Source organism: Macaca mulatta, chromosome Y, assembly GCF_049350105.2.
Source record: "Macaca mulatta isolate MMU2019108-1 chromosome Y, T2T-MMU8v2.0, whole genome shotgun sequence".
In the NCBI taxonomy this organism is placed as follows: Eukaryota; Metazoa; Chordata; class Mammalia; order Primates; family Cercopithecidae; genus Macaca; species Macaca mulatta.
Genome location: NC_133427.1, coordinates 2384705 through 2394205, shown reverse-complemented (window position 1 = coordinate 2394205; position 9501 = coordinate 2384705).

The window sequence follows — 9501 nt, the reverse complement described above, 5'->3', positions numbered from 1 at the left end:
TTCTTAGTCAAATACATATGTGGGCATGGGGATAGATGAAGTGTCTCAGACGACGGTGAGTTTTCATAGATATATGTATGAAATCCTCTCTATCCAGGCTTACACCAAACTCTACTGTGAGAATTTGTTTACACTTCTGTTAAACAGAGAGGGTTCCTGACTGTCTGCTGCTCCTCGGAGCTTTTGAGAATGAGAAGGCTTTGAACACTTAGTAGGAGTAAGTTAAATATATTAACCCAGTTTGCTTTGTGTCTCTGGTGAACTCAAAGTACCTGACACAGGTCTCAATTTAGAAAGCTTATTTTGCAAGGTTAAAGATGCCACACCAGGTCCTGACAAAATGTGCCTAAGGTGGCCGGTGCACAGGTTGATTTCATACATTTTAGGAAGACAAGAGACTTCAGTGAATGTATGCAAGATGTATATGGTGCAGGAATTTGGGGTGGGTTGGTGGGGGGTTGGGGCAGTGGGGAGGTAGAGTTTGATGTCGTAAGAGATGAATGGTTGCATTCTTTTGGGTCTCTGAACAGTCTTTCACTAAATACACAATTTAAGTGTAAGAGAAAGGGTAGACGCCGGGTAGGTGGCTCACACCTGTAATCCCAGCACTTTGGGAAGCCAAGGCAGATGGATCACCTGAGGTTGGGAGTTCGAGACCAGCCTGACCAACATGGAGAAACCCTTTTTCTACTAAAAATGCAAAAATTAGCCCAGCATGGTGGCATATGCTTGTAATCCCAGCTACTCAGGAGGCTGAGGCAGGAGAATCACTTGGAAAACTCTGTCTCAAAAAAAAAAAAAAAAAAAAAAAAAAAAACACAGGAGGGGTAGAGGAATACTCAGTTACTATCATAGTCTGGCTCAGTGAGTCTGCATTTTTACATAAACAGTGTAGCAGAGGAAGCAATGAGATATGCATTTGCTGCAGATGTGAAGATGGAGGACTTTCTGTCCTACATCTATGAAGATGAGCTACATTGCCAGGGTGAAATTAAACAGAACTGCTTTGGAGTAAAGATCTTGAGGTGCATGGCTGGGCATGGTGGCTCATGCCTGTAATCCCAGCACTTTGGGAAAATTCTAAGAAGGGCTTAGTACTAGACCTCAGAACCTCTGCCCTTTCCAATATGAGACCCTTGGTGGGCAGCGCCTAAACACAGAGTCAACTGCAGGTTTCTGGCTGTGGGCAGTGAAACTAGGGGTTTCCCTGTGGAGGCACCAAATCACCACTGCTCAGTTTGTTTAAGGTATCTGGGTCTTTTTCAGATTTTTTTTCCTTTTCTTTTTTCAGTCTTTCAGTGGCTGTTTCCTAGTAGCTCCTTGGAAATTGAGGGCAATTGGCTAGGATCACTCCCTGGTGTTACCTGAATGCCAAGGAGTGAATGGGAATAATTGTACTGCCCAGAAGGGGGAAGGACTTTTTTTTTTAATTTGTTCCAGGTGTGGTCTCTGATTCCTACGTGTGATGCAGCTCAAAGCAGACTTGCGCATGTTTCAGAAGGCGTAAACCTTTTCTTATTCTCCCGTTATCCTACTGAACCAGCTAAGGACAAAAACCCAACCCAGCCTCCAGTTCATCATTAAAGTTCATGGAATGGGAAGCGTGGGAAATCATGGCCTTATCAAATTATAAGGATGCTAGCAGTCAAGGCCTTCATGTAGTGACAAAAATGAAAGCTCATAGTAGAGGCTGGCAGATCATGAGGTCAGGAGATCGAGACAATCCTGGCTAACACGGTGAAACCCTGTCTCTACTGAAAATACAAAAAAAGTAGCCAGGCATGGTGGCACACGCCTGTAGTCACAGCTACTCAGGAGGCTGAGGCAGGATGATTGTTTGAACGTGGGAGGTAGAGGTTGCAGTGAGCCAAGATCACAACACTGCACTCCAGCCTGGGTGACAGAGCAAGACTCCGTCTCAGAAAAAAAGACTTTGAGGTCCACAATGAATTTCTCTTTTGGCACAAATGTGAGGAATCTATGTAGCTTTTTTTTTTTTTTTTTTTTTTTTGAGACTGTCTGTCTTGCTCTGTCACCCAGGCTGGAGTGCAGCGGTACGATCTTGGCTCACTGCAAGATCCGCCTCCCGGGTTCACGCCACTCTCCTTCCTCAGCCTCCCAAATAGCTGGGACTACAGGCACCGCCACTTTGCCTGGCTAATTTTTTTTTTTTTTTTTTTTTTTGGTATTTTTAGTAGAGACGGGGTTTTATCATGTTAGCCAGGATGGTCTCAATCTCCCCACCTCGTGATCCACCCATCTCAGCCTCCCAAAGTGCTGGGATTACAGGCGTGAGCCACTGCACCCAGCCCTATGTAGCCGTTTTTTAGCTTTGTAACTGTCTTATTCTCATCTCAGGTTTGCCTGCCACAGTTCCCAGCTTGACGTTTCCCTTTGGCCTAGTGATTTGGGGGTTCCAACATTTATTTTTCCTTTCACACTCTCTTAGTTGAATAATGCCATATGCATAATTTCAAAATGATCAAGGTATAAGAAAATGTAACAACTTGGCAATAAATGCTTTTACCTTAAATCAGATATTGGATGATAAAGCTTCCTTCCAAACAGTAACAAATTGATGTGTTTACTGAGCACTTATTCTGTGCCAGGCATGCGTTTTCACTTTTCACGTGGCCTCAGTGTGTTGAAAGAGCCTTAGCCAAACAGGCTAAGGGGTGTGGTAATGTGGCAGGCCAGGTCTCACTAATGCAGGCCTCTATAACCACACTTTCAGCACTGACTGAGGGGTTAAGTTAAATATTAAAAGCTAAAAAAACCAATGTCCTTATACAAAGGCTGGAATGCAACAAAAGTCCACCAAGAGTTTTTCCCAGGCCTTTCCTGAACCTTAAAAGCATAATTAAACAGGTTTTAATGGGAGTCTGAAGAAACTCCTCAGGCCTCCACAAACAAGTTTATTAGGGGGTCTGAAGGATCTTCCCAAACCTTTATGATTTAGCAGGAAACAAGTGTAATCACCCCAGCACCTATACCCACTGAGATTAAGTAAACTTGCTGAGACTCCAGAGGAAGGTCTTCAGGACTCAGACCTTGCTTATAGATTAAAAGAAGTAATCATGTGTATCTTTAGATGACTGCACACTTACATTTAGATATAGAGCTTAGAAGCTATCAAAGCTCTGGAAAACTTTGTAATTTTGAGTTGGCCTGGCAATAATTTCCAGGCCTTCTCCTTATAACTGGTTGTAGAAATAAAAACTCTTCCTCCCTCGCTCTAAAGGGAAAACATGCAACTGGCACTGGTATACTCCTAAGGTCAGAGACGTCTGACTCTAAGATTGGAGCCCCCTGGGGAATGCACAGGCAGGGGAATTCTTCAGACCTCAACATCTCCAAAGGAGAGACTCTTGGCAGAGTACTAGAGAGGTCTAGTACTAAGCCCTCCTTAAAATTTTCTGAGTTGCGATACTGCTTGTCCCCAATATTGTTTGGAACCTGGAGCTCACAGTTGAATGGGAAAGTGGGATGACATTGCATGTATCCAGGCTTTTGTATTGCTGTCTTAAGCAAGGTGCCTGGTTAATGTGTGACACTCTCATTTGGTGTTGTTTGGCCCCAGTATTCTTTGAAGTCTGGGGAGGTTTGGCCTTTAAAAATCTGCCATGGAGACTCCTTTACCAGAAATATTGGTTCACAGACTTCACTGAATTATCTGTTAGGGCAAACAGAGTAAAATCAGCAAGCTTATGTCGCTATCTCATGGCTAATGTTCTAAGCTATTGGATCTTTGTTTATGTGTGTATATACAGGTCTAATGTGTTAATCAGTATATACACTTATCATTATATGGTGTGTCTGCCAAACTGGTTTATAAGTAAAAAGAGTGCTCATAAATTAAGTAAATAAGTATAAGCAATTTTCAAGTTCATGTGACTCAAGTATAACTTTACTGAACAAGCTGGTTTTCAAATTATTGGTAGAATAAAAATAGAAATGCTTTCTGAATTGTCAGCATACATTTTGTCTGAATTTTATGTTTGTCTTTGCTAGATATTTTGACATGTCAGTGTTTGGCATAGAAGGTTATAAAACTATAAACTCAGCCAGAACAAAATGGTCTTTGGTTTGCATGCTTTCTGTTGATGAAGGAGAATAACTTACAAAAGGAAAATATTTTGGGCTCCCCAAAATCACTAAGTTGAAAAGAAAATTCAAGCTAGGAATGCTTAGGGCAAACCTGCCTTCCATTCTATTCAAACTCACCCCTCTCCTCACTAAGATAAATATATATCTGATTGCCTCCCTCAGAAAGGCTACTCAGAAACTCAAAAAAATGCAACCATTTGTTTCCCACCTGCCTGTGACCTGGAAGTTCTCAACCCCTCTCCCCACTTTGAGTTGTCCTGCCTTTCCACATGGAACCAATTTCATTTTACATGTGTTAATTCATGTCCCAAGTCTCCGCTGATAAAAGTGTAACATTTGGGAGGCCAAAGCAGGCGGATCACGAGGTCAGGAGATCGAGATCATCCTGGCTAATAAGGTGAAATCCCATCTCTACTAAAAATACTAAAAATTAGCCAGGCATGGTGGCAGACACCTGTAATCCCAGCTACTTGGGTAGCTGAGGAAGGTAAATCACTTGAACCTGGGAGGCAGAAGTTGTAGTGAGCCAAGATCACACCACTGAACTGCAGCCTGGGTGACAGAGTGAGACTCTGTCTCAAGAAAATGATGATGGCCGGGCGCGGTGGCTCAAGCCTGTAATCCCAGCACTCTGGGAGGCCGAGGCGGGCGGATCACGAGGTCAGGAAATCGAGACCATCCTGGCTAACACGGTGAAACCCCGTCTCTACTAAAAAAAATACAAAAAACTAGCCGGGCGAGGTGTCGGGCGCCTGTAGTCCCAGCTACTCGGGAGGCTGAGGCAGGAGAATGGCGTAAACCCGGGAGGCGGAGCTTGCAGTGAGCTGAGATCCGGCCACTGCACTCCAGCCCGGGCGACAGAGCGAGACTCCGTCTCAAAAAAAAAAAAAAAAAAAAAGAAAATGATGATGATGATAATAATAATGACAATAAACTGTAACAACTGAGTACAATGAAAGGAATAAATGTTTTAGGTAAACTTTTTGTGTAAATTAATATCTTAAAAGTTATTTTTGATGCTCATCTCATATCTGGGTCATTTCCAATTAAGAAAGGGTTATAATGTGGGGAAATATGTTCTAAAATTGTGGAATTGTTCTTATTTCTAAACGCCCATATCTGATAGTTCAGAATTTCTTACATTTTAGGGTTTCATTAAGTTTTAGCATTTTAGGGTTTCATTAAGTTTTAGGGTAAGAATTCTAGTTAACATGTAATTCTATATACAAAATGTGCCAGGAAAGGTTATGTTATTAGGATTATGTTATTAGTACCTCCCCAGACTCCAAAGAGACCAAAAAAAAAAAAAATTGTCTAATAGTTATCCAAAAGGTAGTTCAAATTACAGATTTGAAAAGGTTATTTGTGAAACAATTGGTAATGAACCATTCAGTAGGGGAGAAAAATGTGGAAAAATTATATAATAAAATATTCTTTAAAACCTGATAAAGAATTGGACACATTTGGCTAATTAACATTTTCATTGTTAAAGCTGTTAGTCTTGATTAAAGTAACAAGTATTGTAAAAAAATGCATTGGCAGTTTGACGGTTCTTTTTTTTTTTCACATATAGTTAAGCCTGAAGCTGGATTTAGTGTGGAGCCAAGTTTCAACAAACATGCTTGCATTGCTTTACACTATGTTTACTATTTTATGTGGATAGTGCCAGTACTGGAGTCCTTATTGGTCATGTTGACAGAACAGAAGTATCGCCATCATGAACAAGCACCTCATTTCAAAATTCACCAAGATCAGCCTAACGGCAAAGGTCAGCATGACCATAAACCACAAATAACATCTCCAACAAGAAACATTCCAAACTTCTCCCAATCCAGAGATATGCTAGCCCAGAGAAAACACCCTACTGCCGGAAAGATGTCAGCCCCAAGATAACCTCCCCTGCTCCCAGAGACATTCCAAACCTGCCATAAACTTCTCCCCCATACAGAAACATTCCTAACTTGTAATAAACCCCCTTACCCTAAGACCAATATATACTTTTATAGTCTGTAAGATAAAGTCCTCCTGACCAAAATCAGCCAGAAGCCCCTCTCAGGTTTATTTTTAAAAAAAACTGTCTTTGACTGTTAAACTGCATTTCATGTTTCTTTCCTCTTTCTTTAACTCTTCCAAATGTGTCTAAAGTGAATTTCTGAATTGTGCAGGATGAATGATGATATTAATAAACTTGAGGACATTTAGTTGTGTATCAGCAATAAAATATTATGCATGGTTTTTTGAGGGGGTTCTGGGTAACACTGTAGCCTCCAGGGAAGATTAAACATAAAAAACTTAGGGTTGATTTTCTGTTTGATTTTGCTTCTAGTTTTCATTTGTTTGCTGTTTCCTCTGGATTTTGCTTATGTATGCATATATATATATATATAGTATGCATTTGTATATATACATATATATATATAAAAACATGGTTTTATTTTAGTTTTCTGTGGAAGGCTCTTATTTTGTTCTTTGAATAGTTATTTTCTGTTGCATTTCTATCAAGTCACCCTTTTTTCCATTTATCTGGAATTCCTAAGCTGTCTTGGTCAGGCTTACAAGAATTAATGGAGCACACTAGCCTTTTAACCTTAAACTAATTTTTTGGATTTTAGGCTTCTTGATACTTTAATCATGTTGAATGTACTTTTGTAAATAGAATTTGAAGTTAAGAATTTCTTACCAATCAATCTCTGGCCTCTTCCTCTTTGTGCAAACTAAAGTCACTGTTTATCTCCTCTGTAATGTTTTAATTACTACAAAGAGCTTTAATTAATTAGTTTAATAATGAGCTTACATCAAATATTTTGTTTTAAATAAGTAAAAAGCGTAATGCCTTTTAGTTCACATAACTTTAGTAATCTTATAAACAGTTTTAAAAATTATTGGTAAAACACAAATGTCTTCAGAATGTAAACATGTGGTCTAAATTATGTCCAAATATTAGGTGTGCTAAATGCTTTAAGGTTATAAGCTGCTTCTTTGGTTTTGAGAATTGTTTAACTTGCCTGCTTTCCAGCTAGGTAAGTCCTGGGGACATGTGGAGTTGGCCACATCCCTAGCTATGCTGGAAACAATAAGACCTTATTACCTAGCACATAATTAACATAATTTACCAGGTTTTATATTAAAGTTAAATTGTTAAGAATCAACATTGTAACAAGCAATTAAGACTATAGAAACAGTTTTATATGCAAGGTGTGTAAGAACAGTAAATTTTTTTAAAATAAAATGTTTTGCTTCTTTAACATTTCTGAGTCATCATTTTGGCAAAATAATTTATGGTAATCTGGAATTCCAAAATCAAACTGCAGTTTCAAAATCGTCTTTCCTAATGCCTGACTTTTTGGAAGGATCAGAGGGCCCCTGAAAACATCCAGAAAACAGGTTAACAGGATTATGTGACATGCTTAGGTAGTTGGGATTGTCAAAATGATGTTCAATCTTTATATTTTGGTGAATAATACTAATATACATTTCAAAATTGTATGGAATTTCTAAAATTCTAATGTCTAAATATATGCTATCCATTATAATTATGGTTATTCTGGTTTTTTTTTTAATATATATATATTTTTGTTTTTTGAGTCTCGCTCTGTTGCCTAGGCTGGAGTGCAGTGGCACAACTTTGGCTCACTGCAACCTCCACTTCCCGGGTTCAAGCAATTCTCCTGCTTCAGCCTCCCTAATAGCTTGGATTAAAGGTGCCTGCCACCATGTCCAGTTAATTTTTGTGTTTTTAGTAGATATGGGGTTTCATCATGTTGGCCAGGCTGCTCTCAAACTTCTGACCTTAGGTGATCTGCCCACCTCAGTCTCCCAAAGTGGTGCAATTACAGGCATTAGCCACTGCACCCAGCCTTATGTTAAGTTATTTTGAGGAAAGAAAAAGACCCTCTCACATTGGTTTATATTGTTTTATACTCGGTACCTGTTTTAAGAAAAAAATAAGGAAGAAAACCAAAGACAGGCAGCCCAGCACCAGGCCCGAAACCAGGCCTGGGTCTGCCTGGCCTAAACCCAGTAGTTAAAAATCAACTCATAATGTAGAAACCAATGTTATTCATAGATTCCAGACATTGTATAGAAGAACATTGTGAAACTCGCTGCCCTGTTCTGTTTCTGTCAGTGCATGAAACCCCTGTCATGTATCCCCTAGATTGCTCAATCAATCACGTCCCTTTCATATGATATCTTTAGTGTTGTGAGCCCTTAAAAGGGACAGAAATTGTGCACTTGGGGAGCTCGGATTTTGAGACAGTAGCTTGCTGATGCTCACAGCTGAATAAAGCCCTTCCTTCTACAACTTAGTGTCTGAGAGGTTTTGTCTGTGGCCCGTCCTGCTACAATTTGAAATCACAGAATAACCAAATTTGGTTATATAAACCTACTAACTCAAGTAGAACAAAAAATTAAATACCAAGAAAATACTTTGTCAGATTTTCATGTTAAACCAGCTGATACTGAAATTGTTTAAATACACAATTTGAATAAACTCCACAGTCTCAGTCGCATTACCTATGATAACCCCATTAATTATCAGTGCTAATGATAAATCCATTAGTTATCAGTGCTATGCACCTAATTTGGAAAATCAACTGGTATTTAAGAGGCTGTAATGTTAATTAGGCATATGGACTCATGGAGAACCAGCAGGATGGCCACCTTGTCCTTCCTGAACCTTTAAAGCCTTATTGTTAAAAATTCTGCATTCCATGACTCATCATGGAAAAGATTAAAAAAATCGAAATTGAATACATTTGTGTGGTAACTTAACAAATTACTGGGCCGGGCGCAGTGGCTCAAGCCTGTAATCCCAGTACTTTGGGAGGCCGAGACGGGCGGATCACGAGGTCAGGAGATCGAGACCATCCTGGCTAACACGGTGAAACCCCGTCTCTACTAAAAATACAAGAAAATTAGCCGGGCGAGGTGGTGGGCGCCTGTAGTCCCAGCTACTCGGGAGGCTGAGGCAGGAGAATGGCGTGAACCCAGGGAGGCGGAGCTTGCAGTGAGCCGAGATCGCGCCACTGCACTCCAGCCTGGGGCACAGAGCAAGACTCCGTCTCAAAAAACAAAACAAAACAAAACAAACAAACAAACAAACAAAAACAAATTACTAAAATAGCTTATATCCAATGTTTGGTCCCATATTCCTGGGAAAACAAAATTTTATGTATATTTGGTCAGCTGGTGGGCCATTTAAACATTTTTTAGGGATTTCAGTTGTAATTTTCAATGCATGTTTTCTGGTTGTATAAAAGCCTTTAGCATGCAAGAAGGTTGATGTTATAACAGTAAATTATTATGGTACAGGATGTTTTCACCAGGTAAAGAAAGTTTTTGTTTTTTTTTTTCTGGCTTTGCAATTTTATTTTATCAATATACATATGCATC